Here is a 20,337-nt window from a genome sequence, read left to right on the forward strand (position 1 = left end):
AAGGTCCATCCATGTTGTTGCAAATGGGACGATTTTGCCTTTTTTTATGACTGAGTAGTATTCCCTTGTATATATATACCACATCTTCTTCATCCAATCATCAGTTGATGAGCACCTGGGTTGCTTCCACATCTTGGCTATTATGAACAATGCTGCAATGAACATAGGGGTGCATAAATCTCTTTGGATATTGACTTCAAGTTGTTTGGATAAATGCCCAGTAATGGGATAGCTGGATCATATGGTATTTCTATTTTTAATTTTTTGAGAAATATCCATACTGTTTTCCATAGTGGCTGCACCAGTTTGCCTTCCCACCAGCAGTGCATGAGGGTTCTTTTTTCTCCACATCCTCTCCAACATTTGTTGCTTTTTGTCATGGTACTTAAAGCAATTCTGACAGGTGTAAGGTGATACCTTGTTGTTTTGATTTGCATTTCCCTAATAATTTGTGATGTTGGACATCATTTCATGTGTCTGTTGCCCATCTGTATGTCTTACTTGGAAAAATGCCTGTTTATATCCTACGCCCATTTTTTGATTGGGTTTTTGTCTTTTCGTTGTTGAGTTGTATGAGTTCTTTATATGTTTTGGAGATCAACCCCTTGTCAGATAAGTGATTTCCAAATATTTTCTCCCGGTTGGTGGGTTGTCTTTTTGTTTTGTTCATGCTTTCCTTTGCTTTGCAGAAGCTTTCTAGTCTGATGTAGTCCCATTTGTTAACTTTTTCTTTTGTTTCCTTTGGCTGGTCAGACATGTTACTTAAAAAGAAGCTGCTAAGTCAATGTCAAATAGTGCACTGCCTATATTTTCTTCTAGGATGTTTATAGTTTCAGCTCTTACATTCAAGTCTTTAATCCATTTTGAGTTAATTTTTTGTGTATGGTGCAAGATAATGGTCTACTTTCATTCTTTTGCATGTGGCTGTCCAGTTTTCCCAACACCATTTATTGAAGAGACTTTCCTTTCTTCATTGTATGTTCTTGGCTCCTTTGTGAAAGATGAACTGTCCATAGGGTGTGGTTTTGTTTCTGAGCTTTCAGTTCTGTTCTATTGATCTGTGTGTCTGTTTTTGTGCCAGTACCATGCTGTTTTGATTACTATAGCTTTGTAACATATTTTGAAGTCAAGTATTGTGATGCCTCCAGCTTTGTCCCTTTTTCTCAGGATTGCTTTGGCTATTCTGGGTCTCTTTTTGGTTTGTTTTAGGATTCTTTGTTCAATTTCTCTGAATAATGTCATTGGCATTCTAATTGGGATAGCATTGAATCTGTAGATTGCTTTAGGTAGTATGGACATTTTAACTATGTTGAGTATTCTAACCCATGAGCATGGAATATTTTTTCCATTTCTTTGTGTCATCTTCAATTTCTTTCGATAATGTCTTATAGTTTTCAGCGTGTAGGTCTTTCACGTCTTTGGTTAAATTTATTCCCAGACACTTTATTCTTTTTCTTGCAATTGTAAATGTGATTGTACCCTGGATTTCTCTTTCTGTTAGTTCATTGTTAGTGTATAGAAATGCAACTGATTTTTGAAAGCTGATTTTGTACCTTGCAACTTTGCTGTAGTTGTTGATTATTTCTAATAGTTTTCTGATGGATTCTTTAGGGTTTTCTATATATAGGATCATGTCATGTGCAAACAGCAAGAGTTTCACTTCTTCCTTGCCAATTTGGATTCCTTTTGTTTCTTTTTCTTGCCTAATTGCTCTGGCCAAACCTCCAGTACTATGTTGAATAGTAGTGGCAAGAGTGGGCACGCTTGTCTTGTTCCTGTTCTCAGAGGATGGCTTTCAGTTTTCCACCATTAAGTATGATGTTGGCTGTGACTTTGTCATATATGGCCTTTATTATGTTGAGGTACTTTCCTTCTATACCCATTTTGTTGAGAGTTTTTAACCAAAATCGATGTTGGATCTTGTCAAATGCTTTCTCTGCATCCACTGAGATGATCATATAGTTCTTATTCTTCATTTTGTTAATGTGGTGTATCACATTTATTGATTTGCAGATGTTGAACCATCCCTGTGCCTCTGGAATAAATCCCACTTGATCATGGTGTATGATTCTTTTAATGAATTGCTGTATTTGGTTTGCCAATATTTTTTTGAGGATTTTTTACATCTATGCTCATTAACAATATTGGCCTGTAATTTTCCTTCTTTGTGTTGTCCTTGTCTGGTTTTGGTATAAGGGTAATGTTGGCCTCATAGAGTGAGTTAGGAAGCATTCGGTCTTCTTCAATTTTTTGGAATAATTTGAGAAGGATAGGTATTAAATTTTTTTTGAATGTTTGGTAAAATTCTCCAGAGAAGCCATGTGGTCGACACTTGTGTTTTGGGAGGTTTTTGATTACTGTTTCAATCTCTTTACTTGTTACTGGTCTATTCAGATTCTTTATTTCTTCTTGATTCAGTTTTGGGAGGTTGTATGAGTCTAAGAATTTATCAATTTCTTCTAGGTTATCCAATTTATTGGCATATAGTTTTTCATAGTATTCTCTTATAATCCTTTGTATTTCTGCAGGATCTGTTGTAATTTCTCCTCTTTCATTTCTAATTTTATTTATTTGAGCTTTTTGTTTTTTTTTCTTGGTGAGTCTGGCTAAGAGTTTGTCAATTTCGTTTATCTTCTCAAAGAACCAGATCTTAGTTTCATTAATCCTTTCTACCATTTTTTTTAGTTTCTATTTCATTTATTTGTGCTCTGATTTTTATTATTTTCCTCCTTCTGCTGATTTTGGGTGTTTTTGTTCTTCTTTTTCTAGTTCTGTTAGGCACAGTTTAAGGTTACTTATTTGAGATTTTTATTATTTGTTGAGATGGGCCTGTATTGCTATGAATTTCCCTCTTATGACTACTTTTGCTGTATCCTATAGGAGTTGGTATGTTGTATTTTCATTCTCATTTATCTCCAGGTATTTTTTAATTTCTCCTTTGATTTCTTCATTGATCAAATTGTTACTCAGTATCATGTTGTTTAGTCTCCATATATTTCTAACTCACCCAATTTTTTTCTTGTAGTTTATTTCTAGTTTCATAGCACTGTGGTTAGAAAAGATGCTTGGGATGATTTCAATCTTCTTAAATTTATTTAGGCTTGCCTTGCTTCCCAACATATGATCTATCTTTGAGAATGATCAGTATGCACTTGAGAAGAATATGTCTTCTGCTATTTTTTGGATGGAATGCTCTGTATATGTCTATTAAGTCCATCTGATCAAGTGATTCATTTCAATCTACTATTTCCTTGTTGACTTTTTGTCTGGATGATCTGTCCATTGATGTAAGTGGGGTGCTGAGGTCCCTTACTATTATTGTGTTGCTGTTAATTTCTCTCTTTAGGTCTGTTAATAGTTGCTTTATGTACTTTGGCACCCTGTATTAGGGGCATATGTATTCATAAGTGGTATGTCCTCTTGGTAGAATGTCCCTTTTATCATTATATACTGCTCCTCTTTGTCTCTCATGGTCTCTTTTAACTTGAAGTCTGCTTTGTCTGATATAAGTATGGCAACACCTGCTTTCTTTTGTTTGCCATTAGCTTGAAATATCATCTTCCGTCCCTTCACTCTGAGCCTATGTTTGTCTTTAGAGCTGAGACGTGTTTCCTGGAGGCAACATATTGTGTTGGATCTTGTTTTTTTTTTTTTTTTTTTTGGTGAGAAGATCAGCCCTGTGATAACATCTGCCAATTCTCCTCTTTTTTTGCTGAGGGAGACTGGCCCTGGGCTAACATCTGTGCCCATCTTCCTCCACTTTTTTTTTTTAAATTTTTTGTTTATTGCAGTAACATTGGTTTATAACATTGTAAAAATTTCAGGTGTACATCATTGTACTTCTATTTCTGCATAGATTACATCATGTTCACCACCAAAATACTAATTACAACCCATCACCACACACATGTACCGAATTATCCCTTTCACCCTCCTCCCTCCCCCCTTCCCCTCTGGTAACCACCAATCCAATCTCTGTCCCTATGTGTTTGTTTATTGTTGTTATTATCTACTACTTAATGAAGGAAATCATACGGTATTTGACCTTCTCCCTCTGACTTATTTCACTTTGCATTATACCCTCAATGTCCATCCATGTTGTCACAAATGGTTGGATTTCATCGTTTCTTATGGCTGAGTAGTATTCCATTGTGTATATATACCACAGCTTCTTTATCCATTCGTCCCTTGATGGGCACTTAGGTTGCTTCCAAGTCTTGGCTATTGTGAATAATGCTGCAATGAACACAGGGCTGCATTGCCCAATTAAAAAATGGGCAAAAGACCTGAACAGACATTTCTCCAAAGAAGATATACAGATGACCAACAGACACATGAAAAGATGTTCAAAATCACTAACTATCAGGGAAATGCAAATCAAAACTGCAATGAGATATCACCTCACGCCCGTCAGAATGGCTATAATTAACAAGACAGGAAACAACATGTGTTGGAGAGGATGTGGAGAGAAGGGAACTCTCATACACTGCTGGTGGGAATGCAAACTGGTGCAGCCACTATGGAAAACAGTATGGAGATTTCTCAAAAAATCAAGGATAGAACTACCATATGATCCAGCTATTCCACTGTTGGGTATTTATCCAAAGAACTTGAAAACACCAATTTGCAAAGGTACATCCTCCACTTTTTTTATATGGGATGCCACCACAGCATGGCTTGCCAAGCAGTGCATTGGTGTGTGCCCGGGATCTGAGCTGGCAAACCCCAGGCTGCCACAGTGGAGCACGCGCACTCAACCGCTTGTGCCACCCAGCCAGCCCCTGTTGGATCTTGTTTGTTGATCCATCCAGCTATTCTGTGTCTTTTGATTGGAGAAATCAATCCATTTACATTTACAATGATTATTGATATATAAAGGCTTAATACTGCCATTTTATCTCTTGCATTCTGGTTGACCTAGGTTTCCATTGTTTCCCTTCTTTTGTATTTCTGACTGCCATTTCATTTTGCTGGTTTTCTGAGGAGGTTTTCTTAGTTTTCTCTCTTTTTGTGAATTGTGGCTCTGCTCTGATTTTTTGTTTAGTGGTTACCATGAGGTTTGTATAAAAGATCTCATAGATGAAATAGTCCATTTTCTCATAGCGTCTTATCTCCATTAATAAGCAGGTTCTATCCCTATCCTCTTCCCCTTCTGAGTTATTGTTGTTACAAATTATTCTGTTTTTAATGCTGTGAGTTTGTGACTAAATTAAAGTGTTTATAGTTATTCTTGATGCTTTCCTTCCCTTTATCTTTAAGTTATAACTGTGTATTTGTTTCCCTGCTCTGATAGAGAGCTTCAATTTTCTGATTTTGTCTGTCTAATTATCTCCTTACTCAAAGCTTTGTAGGCTTTTGCCTTTTTGTTTGGGGTGTGAGCGCATCTTTAATTATTTCTTGTAGAGGAGGTCTAGTGGCAATGAATTCTCTCAGCTTTTGTTTATCTGGGAAAGCTTTTATTTCTCCAACATATCTGAAGGAAAGTTTCATTGGATAGAATATTCTTGGCTGAAAGTTTTTCTCTTCCAGTATTTTGAATATATTGTTCCATTCTCTCCTAGCCTATAGAGTTTCTGTCAAGAAATCTGCTAAAAGCCTGACAGGGGTTCCTTTGTACGTTATTCTCTTTTGTCTAGCTGCTCTTAATATTTTTTCTTTGTCATTGACTTTTGCCAGTTTTACTATTATATGCCTTGGGGAAAGTCATTTAGCATTGATGTAATTTGGCATTCTATTAGCTGTGTGGATTTGTAAATCTGTTTCCTTCCCCAGGTTTGGGAAGTTCTCAGCTATTATTTCTTTGAACAAGCTATCTGCTCCTTTCTCCCTATCTTCTCCCTCTGGAATACCTATAATGCTTATGTTGCTTTTTCTAATTGAGTTGGATATTTCTTGAAGGATTCCTTCATTTTTTAAAAATCTTACTTCTGTTTCCTCCTCCACCTGTAGCATGTATATATTTTTATCCTCTAAATCACCAATTCTTTCCTCCATAAAATCAGCTCCATTCTTTAAGGATTCTAGATTATTTTTTATTTCATTGACTGTTTTTCATATCCAGAATTTCTGCTTGATTTTTTTTTGTAGTTTCAATCTCTTGGGTGAAGAGGTTCATTTTATACCTGAGCTCACTGAACTGTTTTTTCTGTGTTCTCTTGTAACTCATTGAGTTTCTTTATGACAGCCATTTTGAATTCTCTGTCATCTAGATTGTAAATTTCTGTGCCTTCAGGGTTAGTTTCTGGAGAATTGTTATTTTGCTTCTGTCTGAACTGTTGCTGTGGTTTCTCGTGGTGGTTGATAAACTAATCTTTTGTCAGGGCATTTGTGGTAGTATTAGGTCACAGATTCCACCTGCTACCGCTAGGGGGAGCAGGGGCAGAGTTTCTGGTCCCACCCCGTCCGCCGGAAGTTGTGTGGGTACTGCGGGCGCTGGCACTGGCCCAGAGAGCATTCAGGCACTTGTGTGGACTGTGCTTGGTGGGCAGGGCTTCTTGTGCGGACCCAGCCAGGGCCACTCCTTGGGGCTGCAAGGGCACTGTGGGTTCCCCCCCACTGCCATGAAAGTGGTCATGAGTGGGTTAAGAGTGGCAGCCACCTCTTCCTGCAGTCAACCCTGGGGTCACTCCCTGTTTCACGGCCCAGCAGTACTATGTGCATGGCATTAAAGATGATCATTTTCTGTCAGGCAGGATGTGGATGAGAAAGAAAAGCATCTAAAAGGAAAGTGATTACTAGATCATGGCTCTCTTTAGATCATTTCTAGATTGAATGAGTCAGTCCTCAAATGATGGAGACTCTGTAGGAAGAGGATTTCTTTTAGAAGAGAATAGAAGAGAGCCTTGTTATAATCACTTCTCCTGCTAGTCACAGGTAAACCAAAGGACTTCCTGACTGCCCAAGCCTACTTCTCCAATTGCAAGGCAGTGAGAATGCTCTGTTCTTCAAGAGAGCATGTCAGAAGCCCTTTGTTTAGGAAGAAAATTGTCGCAGGGAATAGGGGTGTGGATGATGCCTTCTTAATGTATAACTAGGCTCAGCAAATCTATCATTTTGATGTACTGCATGTTTATTAATTGCTCATGGATAGCAACAGTAAATTTTAACATCTGAGACTTCACATGGAAGACTTATCAGTTATTCCATGAATTACTCCACAAATTATTCCATGAGTGAAAGGAAGTCTGCTGTTGTAGGCAAAATGTATGGTAAAGACTGGAAGAATTCCTGTCCCATTCTCCTAATCCCTTGCTACAGGTTTCTAAAACTCCATCATTAGAGAGCCATCCCTTTGTTAAAGAAGAAGGCAGCACCTCTCCAAGCTTTAGCTTTACAAAGCCACTGGGAGCTAGTAACTCTGTAAGTGTCCAATAGTCATTAACACTTTATGATGCCAATCAATCAATCAACTACTGACCACCGAGCAGAAAGTTCAATCCTGGGCGCTGCCTACGAGGAGTTTACAGTGTAATTGCAGAGAAGAAAAGATATAGGAAATTAAGACCATATAAATCCCTTTATAAGAGATTCAAATACATAGGGCAAACAGTAAGAGGTAGAAGACTACTCAGAGTCATGCTTTATCAGTGCTTCCCTCTCTCATGAGTTATCAGTTATTGCCTCTATCTGGAAATGTGCATTAATTTATCCCATCTAAACACACAAATAACAACAAAAAATTCTCCTAGGACACTGCAATCTCCTCCAGTACCATTTCACCGTGACTTTACAGCACTAAGAAAGTAGTCCTATCCTTGCGAATGTAGTCTCTAATTCCCTTCATTCCATTTTCTCTCAAAATCCTTCTAGTCAGACTATCTAGTCACCCCCATGCCACCCAAATATCCGGTGACCTCCACAGCACTGAATCGAATTGTCAATGATACGTATTTAGCTTATTTGATCTATCAGCAGCCTTTGGCACAGTGATTATTCTCTTCTTGAAATATTTTCTTAATGCAGCTTGCCAGGAAATCATTCTCTTGGTTTTCCTCTTAACTCAGTGACTATTCTTGGTTTCCTTTTTTTAGATCATCCTTATCTTGTAGATCTCTAAACACTGAATGCTTTAGGCTTAAACCTATGATTACTTTTGTTCTCTCTGCATTACTCCTTGAAAGATCTCATCTAGTTTTATGGCTTTAATTGCCATTATTTTCTGACAACTCCCAAATTTATATGTCCAACAAAAACTTAGTATGTTCAGAACCAAACTCTGGATCTTCTCCCCCAAACCTGCCCTGAATCATCCTTTCAGTTGCTCAGACTAAATATCTTCAAGTCATGCTTGACTCCCGTCATGCTCTCACACCCCATTTCCAATTTTCCACGAATCTCTAAATCTTTCAATTTATTCCATCTTTCAATTTAATCCATAAATTTTTACAAAAAGGACCAAACAAACCAAATCTATTTCATTAAGGACATTAAAGTCTGTGTATGTGGAGAATCAGAAAACGAAATAAGCAATTACAACACAGTGTGTTAAGTTTTATGTCAGATGTATTGGTTATGATTAGGTTTGCTTTTATGAGAAAAGCCGATACAACTTTTAAAAGATATAAATTTATTTCTGTCTCATGTAAATAAGAAAAGGCCAGGAATAAAATAGTCCAGGTGATATGGCATCTCCACAAAGTTGTCAGGGATCCAGGTTCCTGATTTTCTGCTCTGCTGTCCTTAGTACATGACTTCCATCCTCAGGGTCAACTTATGGTCCAAGATAGCTCTTGGGTGCATAGCTAGCACATCTACATTTTAGGCCTTCTCAAGGCAGAATGTGAAAGGGTGAAAAGAGAACTTCTTTCAGCTGAGTCAGGTCCCTTTAAGCAGCTTCCCAGAAGTCCCACACAGTAGTTACGCTCACATTTTACTGCCAGAAATTAGTCACATGGCCACATCCAGTTGCAAACGATGATGGAAAATGTATTATTCTAGTGTGTACAATGTTATCCCAAACAAAATTGGGTTTCTGTTACCAGGAAGAAGGGGAAACTGCATATTGGTTGATGATGGGCATTCTTTGCCACAAATTCAGTGTGTTACTGGGGTTCAGATGACGGGTCATAAACCCACACTTGGGAGGCCAGAGAAAGAGTCCAAGAGGACATGATTTCTGCACGCATCCCAGTTTGCCCTGATTTAGAATCACATGTGTACATGTGATTCTATCTTCATATTTGTAACCGCTGATATGGGAGCTTTTTACATAGCAGATCCTCAATATACTTTTGGTGAATTTGAAAGGAAGGTGATGAAGTTTTTGAAGAGGAAGAGGGGAAGGTGTGTCAACTTTGCTAGAACTTTGAATGTCTTTCATCTTCACAAAAAAATACCTCAGGCCTTATATCATAAAGGCAGCTTATATAAATAATTCTTTGGAACATTTGTAACCTTATAACCCTTAAAAGGTCCTTTTACTAATGGCTGATCAATTTTTTACTCATCTCAGTGAGCAGACCTTCCCCTCTGCCCCCACTCCCACATTTCTCCCGCCCTGGTGGTCCAAACTTGGCCAAGAGTCTAAAAGACCCGCCAACTTCAAAATCAGGCTAGATCATAGGCTTTATGTAAGCAAGCAGCAATGACTCAAGGTTGCAAAGACCATGAAGTGCCATCCTTTTACAGAACACAATTCTTGGAATAGGTATGACTATAACACCCACATTTGGACACAGGTCTTTACCATAACTGATTCCCAGGTGAATCACATTAGCTATTTCCGGATTTGTGGGGTTATCTAAAGTTGAACACAGCAACTGCTACTTTAAAGAGTCTAAAACCCAAACTAAGACAACTCCCAAAGACCAGGGGAAATTTAAGAGCAGCTGCTAACACATCTTCTCTTATTTCATCCCATTTGTTTTAGCTGCTTTGAGATTATACACAGAAAGAATGTCTCTGTGAGATGACTACTGATTTACCCAGAAACGAAACTCAAGCTCTAACAACTAGTTACCTTTCTGTTTGGTTTCGTATTATGTTACTAAGAAATGACTCTCTATCCACACGTTAATTATGGCAAAGCTGATGGAAACTTGGCTGCCATGTCTAGACACTGGCTGAGCCTGGATCTGGCTGGAGACCTGGTCCAGCTTGAACCTAGATTATATCTCAACCCTCTGAATTGCCTCTTCCCATTTTCCAAATTAGAGACAGCCTGATTTAGGCATGCTGCCAGTCGCAACTCTAGCATTTCTGCATTATCAGCTGGGTGTGGAGGAGAGAAAGCAGACTGCACCCCCTTCAGATTCCGCCTGACAGATATTGAGAGTCAAGTTGGAATGTGGATTTCCGAGGATCCCTAAGATGTGCTCGTGAGTGCTCTTCAATGGATGAGCTTCTTAGAACTTTTTCTTATCTCAGGAAAAAGAGATAATTTTCTCTGATACGTTTCCGGCTTTCACATGTAATGATTTGCGAGGAAGCTGTAAAGCCACGAGGTCCATCTTACTGTTTAGGACACAGAGCTATCAAAGAGGGCAAATTGATAAGCTCAAGAAGTTAGGTAACCTAAAGATAACCAGGAACTTTTCATTCATCTCTTCAACCTGAGAAACACTTTAAGCACAGCACCTCAAGGGAAGAAGGGAGAAAAACTACGCTTGCAAACAGGGAAATGCTCTTTTATTTAGTTAGGTCTTCAGAAATCACAGGTCCCAAACCTGAAATTCAGGACACTCCATCGGTTGAGATGTTCAGTCCTGTGGGAAATGGAACATGGAAGCTAAAGTCAAAGCATCAACAAAGCTGTGATAGACCTTAGATTTCTAATCCAACACTCTTGTGTTTCCCATAATGAAATCAAGACTTGGAGAGGTAAAGTCAGAGATTTAAAATCTAGTCCCAGTACACTGATGTGTTCACAAATGGAGTAGTAGGATAGAGATCTAACACCTGTATCAATATCTCAGTAAACTCAGTGTTTATTGCCATCTTTAGCAGAAACGAGGTTGCCTGTTAACTGAAACATGATTTATTTGCTTTTGACTGGAATTACATCAGCTCAGTGTAGTCCACTAGTTTCTCATGGTAAAATGAAATAACAGTGTCTAATGAATGCAAGATGGCCTAAAGGAAAGAGCATAAGTTTAATTCTAGTTCTATTAATCTTTAGTAAATTGGACAAATTACTTAAACTCTCTGAGCCATAGCTTCTTCATCTATAAAACGTAGATAATTCTCACCTTGCAGAGTTAACCAAAGAATTCTAGATAATGCATAGAAAGGATCCAACATAGTGTTTGGCACTGTTTGTGCTCAATAAATAGTAATTATTATTATCATTGTCATTATTGACAGTGATCAAAATCAGGAAGACAAACTGCTAACTTGAAGTTAAGAGGGCAGCTCATGGAATCATATCTCTACAGATAGCTGAACAACTCATTGCCAGCTTTTGCAGAGAAACTTCTTTTCTGTTTATAAGAAATCCTAGGTTTTCCACCTGGGAGCTCATATTTAAGCCTTCACTTAAGCTCTTGAATACCCCAAGGAAGTGCCCTACAAACCTTCTTGCCCTGAATTACGCTCTGTTCTTGGATACGCTTCCATCCCACATACATTTGTTGCGTTCTGAATGTTTCTGGGGTTGCCATGGTTTCTCATAGTCATTTCTAATCTGCAGCAGAATGTTTGAACTGAGGTTACAGGTTAAAGAAGGGGAAGGGGAATGTTCAAGGCTTCATATAATGTGGTCTCAAATTACCCATCCACCTTGTATTTTCCTTATTATAAAATGAGATCATTATACCTACTTCACAAGTTTATTGTGAGAATTACATGGACTAATGCAAGTTAAAACATGTAGCTTGCAGTATATCAGGTGTTTAGTATATATAGTTTATTCTTTTTCCCCCAGGATATCTCATCATCAACACTACAATCCCATCAGTCCGGTCAGCTCACCCTATCCTTGACACACAAACATCTTTTTTGTTTGTTTGTTTGTTTATTTGTGAGGAAGACTAGCCCCGAGCTAACATCTGCCAATCCTCCTCTTTTTGCTGAGGAAGATTGGTCCTGGGCTAACATCCATGCCCATCTTCCTCCAGTTTATATGGGACACCGCCACAGCATGGCTTGACAAGCGGTGTGTTGGTGCGCGCCCGGGATTAACCACTACGCCACTGGGCTGGCCCCGACTCACAGACATCTTTACCTCTTTCCTCTGCTCTCTTCTCAGAAAGTTCTCCTTCTTCCTATTCTTTTTAACCCCTGAATTACATGCAGTTGTAGCAAAGAATAAGGGGCCTTTTATAACTGGATTTTTATTACTGACTTTATTACTCCATCTAAACTAAGCTGCCAAAATCTTCTGAGGAATAAGAAGAGGTCTCAGAGAGGATGGACTGCGCCACTCTTAGTTATGTGTGTAACTCCAGTGCTAAGCAAAGAGCATGGCATAGAGCGGGCACTCACTGTGTATCAGGAGTCACGTATGTCGCTCTAGAATCTGAATTTGTAATCTAAAGTTTTCTTGCTACCTTTGGACTTCAGGCAAGTTACTTAACCTTTTTCAGCTCTCTTTCCTCATCTGGAATACGGAGAAACCAACAGCACTTTCTTCACTATTCTGTTGAGAATAAAATGGAAAATGTAACTATTAAATGTTCAATACACTTTACATATTATTGACAGTTGTAACTAAATAACTATTAAAATATCACATGGAGATAAAATAATTGACAAAAAATGCACAAGTAATTTGATATTATTTAACCTGTAGATCAAGAGTTAGATGAGCTAGTGCCTCAGACCCTCTGACTCTTTTACAAAAGGGCACTCCAGCCAAGCCACACCCTTTTTTGCCCCCCCAAAGTATCCTTGGTGCTATGATTACAACACCTTTGTTCATGTACTTCATTCTATTTTGAATGCCTCTTCCTTTCCAGCCTTTAGAAATTGTACCCGCCTTTCAAGATAGAAACTGAATGCAGAGACTCCCTGATGTCTGCTTGGATTCCCCACCATCTGCCTTCCACAGCCCCCCTCCCCACTCCTTCCAAATACAACAGGTTACAGTCTCCCCATCCTCTGGTACTCCATGGCAACTAGTTCACACCTCCCTGACAGCACTGCATTTAATTGCCTGACTGGCTCCTGTGGCTTATGTCTATTAGATTATGAACTTCTTGCCAAAAGAGTCATCTTCATTTTTTATCTCCCATTTTAAGGGACATGGCAGTTCTCTGTCCCATTTGATGGGATAACATTGGATTGATTTAGTTGGAACTGAGAGCAGTTTGTGAAACCATTTGCCTCTGCTGCTTCTCACGTCCTCGTTCATTTGATGATTTATTCTAATTACCTCTTACTGGAATTGTGTTGTCAGTTTAGTTTCTTGAGATCCGCAGTTAAAACAACAAACAGGATTGAATAGGATGGGGCTGCCTTAAGAGTAATTATAAGGGATGTAAAAGCAGTACTGTAGAGACATGTAAATTGATACCAAGAATCTATTCCACATTATTCTCAGAATTTTGTAAAGTTTCTTTCCTTTTCTTATAGAAGGAGTCAGCCTGATGAATTGAGCACAAGGGTTGGTTTAACCAACAAGCTGACTGGAATATGTATGAACTCCCTAACTCTCTGGATGCTTTTAATTCAGAAAGTGTCTTCTGAGAGAGCGCAGCCTTATCCATAGGTTCAGTTTTGAAAGCAAGCAGAATGAAAAGAAGGCTGCATTGTTCACGTGTTTAAGTTTACATGCACTTAGAAGTTTTTTAAAGGGCTTTTTAAAAAGAGCTTTTAATATGATAATCATTTTTTGGAAAAACAATACTTAAAAAGAAAATGCTTAATGATAAAAAAACTTAGCAAAAAGGGTCTCCTATTACATTTCTAAAAAGTCTTTGTACATTAAAAATATCTCAATGCACATTGGTATCATATTTTAAATTTTTTTCTTGAAAAACATATTGACCTCTTCCTGATTTTTAAGTGTCTTTAAAGCAAATAAACACTTTTATTCATTCCATAAAAAGTAGTATTTTAAAGTTATATATCAATTCTTATAAAGTTCATTGGGAAAATTATGAGCCACATAAAAATTATACAATAATTGTAATCGAATTCATTATACTTTGAAAATGCCACAGGTTTTGAAGGCAGGTGGACTGCATAAGTCTGTGGCCTCCCCATCACTGTGGGTCCTCAGACATACTCTCAGCCTCTCTAAGCTTCCAATTCTCTGGGCAAATCTTGGTGCCTCTTTCATAGGGCTGATGTGAGGATTAAAACAGAAAATCACATAAAATGCTTAGCATAGTGCCTGACACTTATAAATGAACAATAAACATTTATTTTATTGTTAAAAAATATATATTAAGTTTCTACTCTGTTTCAGGCAGTGTACCAAGCCATGATTATATAAAGATAAGAGTCCTGTCTTACTCCTACTTTATTTAGAAGAAACCAAGGAAACTGAAAAAAATCAAAACTATCTTCTGACTACTAACAGGAAAACACGGGCACCAAAAGCAAATAAAAATCTTTATGTTTCTGAAACTCCAGCTGACCAAAACATTCTATTGATATTTATACTTAAAAGGCTAGAGATTCTAATTGCCAAAAGAAGTTTGCAATCTTACGCTAATCACATACGCATAAGGACATTTTGGTCAATGACAGACTGCATATACAATGGTGGGCCCATAGATTAGTACCATGTAGCCTAGGTGTATAGTAGGCTATGCCACCTAGGTTTGTGTAAGTACACTCTGTGATGTTCACACAACGACGAAAATGCCTAACGGTGCATTTCTCAGAATGTATCCCCATCGTTAAGCGACACATGACTGTAACTTCCAGTTTGGAGCTCAGGTGGCCTGAAGTTTGTCAACAAGGAGAGCAGACACCTTCTTTCCTGGAGCATGCTCTCCTGAATCAGTGACTTGAACAAGCAATTTTCTCAGCTTCAATTGGCTTTCTTCTTTTTCTTCAAAGCAACTCCTACTTACCCTTCAAGAGCCAGTTCACAAGTTACCTCCTCTCTGTTTTTTTCTATTTGCCCATTCACTCCCAGCAGTATTAATTACACTCTCCTTAGTGTTTCTATTGCATTCTATCATATATCTCTATTATAGTGTATAATATCAAAGAGTTATAGATTAATGTGTTTATATTTTTAATCTATGAAATTTGGGCTATCATGTCTGACCATATCGATACGTGTATCCTCATTAGATATGTTTTTCAGCATTCAGCTGGGCTTGTCTCTTGAGGTACCAGAGGACCAGGTTTTATGTCTATCACTAATTGTGTGACCCTGAGTAAGTTACTCAATTTCTAGAACTTCCACAAAATGTTAATTTGGACTACGTAACCACCAAGATCCTTTTGGTTCTCAAATTCTATGAGTTTGTAACATGAAGTACGTTCAAATTTGCAGTTTTATTCTCCCTTTATTTCAAAAACTGGAAAGCCGGAGCTCAGAGAGTTGAAGTGATGTTAGTAGCATTTGGGAGATAGAGCTTGGTGTCTCAGAGAATGGACTTTGCAGACAGAATGCCTGGGTTTGAGTCTTGCCTCCACTGCTTGCTTGCTCTGTGACTTAGGCAGGTAGCTTAAACTTGCTCTTTTTTTATGGCCTGTAAAATGGAGATGATGATAGTATCTATGCAATAGGTTGATATAAAGATTCAATTAATTAACATATGCAAAGTGCTCAGAAGAGTACCTAATTGATGGTTGTTGTTGCTACTGCCCTCAAGTTGATTCCGACTTCTGGCAACCCCGTGTACAGCAGTGCTGAAACTTGCCAGGTCTTTTTTTTCCCACCACCCTCTCACCTTCCAGCGCTGTATCAGACAATGCTACACTGCTATTCACAGGGTAATTCGTGGTCCATATTTTTGGAAGAGGGTGGGCAGGTCCTTCTTCCTAGTCTGTCTAATCTGGAAGCTCTGCTGAAACCTGTCCACCATGGGTGACCCTGCTGGTATTTGAAATACTGGTGACATAGCTTTCAGCATCACGGCAACACACAGCTGCTACATTATGACAACACACAGATGGGTGGTGTGTCTCCCTGACCAGGAAATAAACTGAGGTTGTGACAGTGAGAGCATGAATCTTAACCACTAGACAACCAGGGCTGGCTGCCTGATTCATAAGAAGTATTAAATATCAGCTCCCATCCTTACCCAATGTCTAACACCAGTTAACAAGGCAGACAGGCCTGGAACCAAGTCTCCTGGCCACACAAACAGTGCTTCTTAAACTGTACCACATGCTCTCTAACATAGTAGTTTAATTAACTATCAATATTTACCTGTACAAAAAGATTGAGTCTGTTATGTATTCCGTACTGTGCTAAGCACTTTATTATCTTTTCTCTTTACTTCTCACGACAATCCTATAAGGTGAATATTACAGGTCTACAATATGTTACCTGCAATTTCAAAATCAAACAAGCTCTGAACACTGAAAGTGTTCCATAATTCATTGGATGACTTGACTTGAACTCCTTTGGAAGCAAAAATCTGACTTGAAATGACATAAGGCTATTTATAGGCTTTATTCCATTTAGTGTGAACATTTATATGATTCACTAGAGAAATTTAATATTTTTTATAATGGAGTGCTGTCCCAAATCCCCTAAGGATGTTAATATACATTATTAGGTTGTAAGATAATATATAGTGTTTGTACTGCATTGCCTTTTATCATTTAAAACTTCTAAATTCTGTCTTTTTAGGGTGATGGAAATGTTTTATAACTGGATTGTGGTGACAGTTGTACAACTCTGTAAATTTACTAAAAATCATTGAATTGTACACTTAAAACAGATCAACGTTATAGTATATAAATTATACTTTAATAAAGCTATCTTCAAAAGGCCATTAAAAAAACATACATAATTATTACAAATAACAAAGTTAATTAGGAACACTTGTAACCTTTCAAGTTTAATATCAGCACTGACTGACTGTGGTGTTGGGTGTTTTAGACTGAAGCTGGGCTTAGCTGATAAAAGTACTTGTGTGCTATCCATACAGGGTTGGATCTATAATGACATATTAGTACTGTAACAGCTTTCACAAAAGAGAAAGGAAACCACAAAAAAATAGACTAAAAGAATAGTAAAGGGAATTCATGAAAAATTAATGAAATTGAAGAATAAGTCCAAATACCACCTCTTTTATAATTTTTTCTGAGTTACCCCGTTCCGTCAAAATTCATTTTCTTCCTCTGAGCTTCCATAGAATTTTATGACTCTATAACGAAACTTAATAATGCACCCTAGTCATCTGCATCTGTTATACAGAATAGTAAGCCCCTAGACAGCAAAGATAGTTCTATTCATTTTTGTATTACTCATGGTGCATAATAAATGCTTAAATAGGGGTCTAATGAATATCTGAAGTATATTGAACCAGTTCCTCAATAGAAGTTTATACACAAAAAATATTTTTCTTCTAAATTCCAAAACACGTCTGATCCTAAGTTTCAATTAAGGGATTATAGGTCATTATTATTACATCAGTTTTACAGAAACAGAAACAGAAACCAAAGGTTGGAAATGTTAAGTTACTTGCTCAAGATGACATAGCTACTAAAGAGTCGAGCTAATATTCCAACTCATGTCTGGCAAACTTTGTACCCAAACCTTTACCTGCTTCACTTGAAGATTTTTGCATTGATTTAAAAAAAAAAAATCCCTGTAATATATCAATGTTACAGAAATATAAAAATGTCCTAATTTTTATTTTTTAATAAAATTTTCTTAATTTGAGGGGTTAGAACATTAATCAACCTACTTTCTTTTCTTCAGAACCTACCTGTTCTATCAGAATACTCAAAACTATTGAGTCTTTATTCTTTTCTTTGTCTACTCTCTTCAAACTGTAAGTATTACTAGAGTTAAAACTTAACAGCCAGTATTAGATATGCTAGTAAAGAAAAGAACAAAAAGGGAAACATTTATCACCAACTCAGTTTTCTTCTTTTATCAAGCTCTTTAACAAAGGATTTCCCAAAGCCCATCCTCTCCTGATGACAGGTGGGTCCCTCACCATGATGTTAGGCCACAGGATGAACTGTCAGACTTGAAAAGTAATAAATACAGTGCAGTCCAGTTTCTTGGGAAAGATCAAATGTTTTGAGTTTGACTTCCTCTCTGTCCCTAAAAAACATTTCCGAAGTAAAAGACTGATGGATTCCTCATTGGTCTTTTTCCTTTGTATGTTTTGTTAGATTTTTTTTAACCAGGCTGTGAAAAGTTGTTGTTCATTAACGAAACTCAGACAGCAGTCAAATCCCTTTGAAGTTTAAGACAGCATCTGTTCCACTGTCCAAAAAGAGTAGAGAAATTAACATCTCCATCACATGGCTTTCAGTGTAATTCCAGTTATTGCCACCCAGAAGGTGCAGGTGCAAGGATATAGTTAGCCTTGTTTTATGAAGCATATTCGTGTGTGTGTGTGTGTGTGTGTGTCTGTGTTTGGACGTGCACATGTGCAAAATAAGGAATAAGGATGAAGTCTCATAAAATGCATATTTTAAAAGGTAAGTTACAAAAGCATTGATATTAAGTTAAAATTTCTCTTAAGGTAGATTTTCTCAGTTATTTGTCAATAATGATCTAGATCTTGTAGGAAAAAAATCTAAACTTTCTAAGGGACAACTTAACTTTTCCAGTTCAGCTAATTGAAAGCAATATGTTTAAAAGTGAGAAATAAAATCCTAGCAGCATATAAAGAATGCCTATCTCTCTTATCCTCCCCAGTCAAGATTTCAAAAGTTAAATTAGAGTATTAGAGAAATGATAAATATTATATTTCAATTTTAAATTTGCATGTAAATACACATTAATTTGTCAGTCTTTTGATGCACAGTTATGGCACTTTTTTTGGGGGGCGCATAAGTAACTAATCTGTGCCATCTATCTTTTATAAGCCATATCAGTAATACAACTTCTGTAATTTCCGGTTTTGGTTTCCTCAGAGCGGAGTGGGAACTCTAGGAACAGTTGGAACATAATCTCAATGCAGAAACCTTCCATATTTGTAATAGTTTCTCATCCATCCCTAATTTGATAGCAATTAGGTCAAACAATGTTAGTTTTTATAGATCCATTAATTCCCCCACACACATTATGTTTTGTTAATTTATGTATAATTTGCTAAATTAAGTAATCACAATAATAATTGTCAAAAGTGGAGTATGCCTCTGCTTCTAAGAAGATAGAGTAGATACACTCTTCCCTATTCCTTCTACTGAATACAAATAAAACCTCAGAAATTATATATAAGACAAAGAAGGCCTTGAAAGTTCTTTCCTGAAAAACAAAGAGAATACAGACAGAAAAAAATAAAAAGGAACAGAATTCCAGGAACCTGTGGGACTATGACAAAAGATCTAGCATTTGTGAAGAGGACATTTTAAGACAATACAAAAGGTGGAAGTTAAAGGAAGATAAAGGGAGGTAAGGTTTTTACATTTCAATCAAGCTGATAAAATCTCAACACCAGTATTCTGTGACAAATTAGATATATATAATGTAGTACCTAGAGCAACCATTAAAAAGTTATACGGAGAGGGCCAGCCCTGGTGGCCTAGTGGTTAAGTTCAGTGCACTCCGCTTCAGCAGCCTAGGTTCGGTTCCCAGGCACGGACCTACACTGCTCGGTTAGTGGCCATGCTGTGCTGGGGGCCTGCATACTGAAAAATAGAGGAAGATTGGTATGGATGTTAGCTCAGGGTGAATCTTTCTCAGCAAGAAAAAAAAAAGAAAGAAAGTTTTATCAATAGATACACTGAAAAAACCACAGATGAAGTAAAATGGAATTTTTAAAAAATGTTTAAGCAACCCACCAGAAGGAAAGGAAAAAAGACAGAAATGAAAAACAGAAAACAAAAATTTAAATGGCAGACTTAAGCCCTAACATATCAATAACAACATTAAATGTAAATGGTCTTAAATACAGTTATGCATCACTTAACAATAGGGATACATTCTGGGAAATGCATGGCTCAGTGATTTCGTAGCTGTGCAAACATCATAGAGTATGCTTACACAAACTTAGATGGTATAGCCTGCCTCACACCTAGGCTATATGGTACTAATCTTATGGGATCACCCTCGTATATGCAGTCTGTTGTTGACCAAAACATCATTATGTGGTGCAGGACTATACACCAATTATAAGACACAGATAAGCAGAGTAGATAAAAAACATGATGCAAGTATATGCAGTCAATAAGAAACTCACTTCAAATACAATGATATAGGCAGGTTAAAAGTAAATGAATGGAAAAAGATAAATCATGTAAAACATTAAAAGAAAGCAGGAGTGGCTATATTAATATCAACTAAAGAAGATTTCAAAACAA

The sequence above is a fragment of the Ceratotherium simum genome, chromosome 23 (assembly GCF_057802395.1).
Source record: "Ceratotherium simum simum isolate JZ-2026a chromosome 23, ASM5780239v1, whole genome shotgun sequence".
NCBI classification, from domain to species: Eukaryota; Metazoa; Chordata; class Mammalia; order Perissodactyla; family Rhinocerotidae; genus Ceratotherium; species Ceratotherium simum.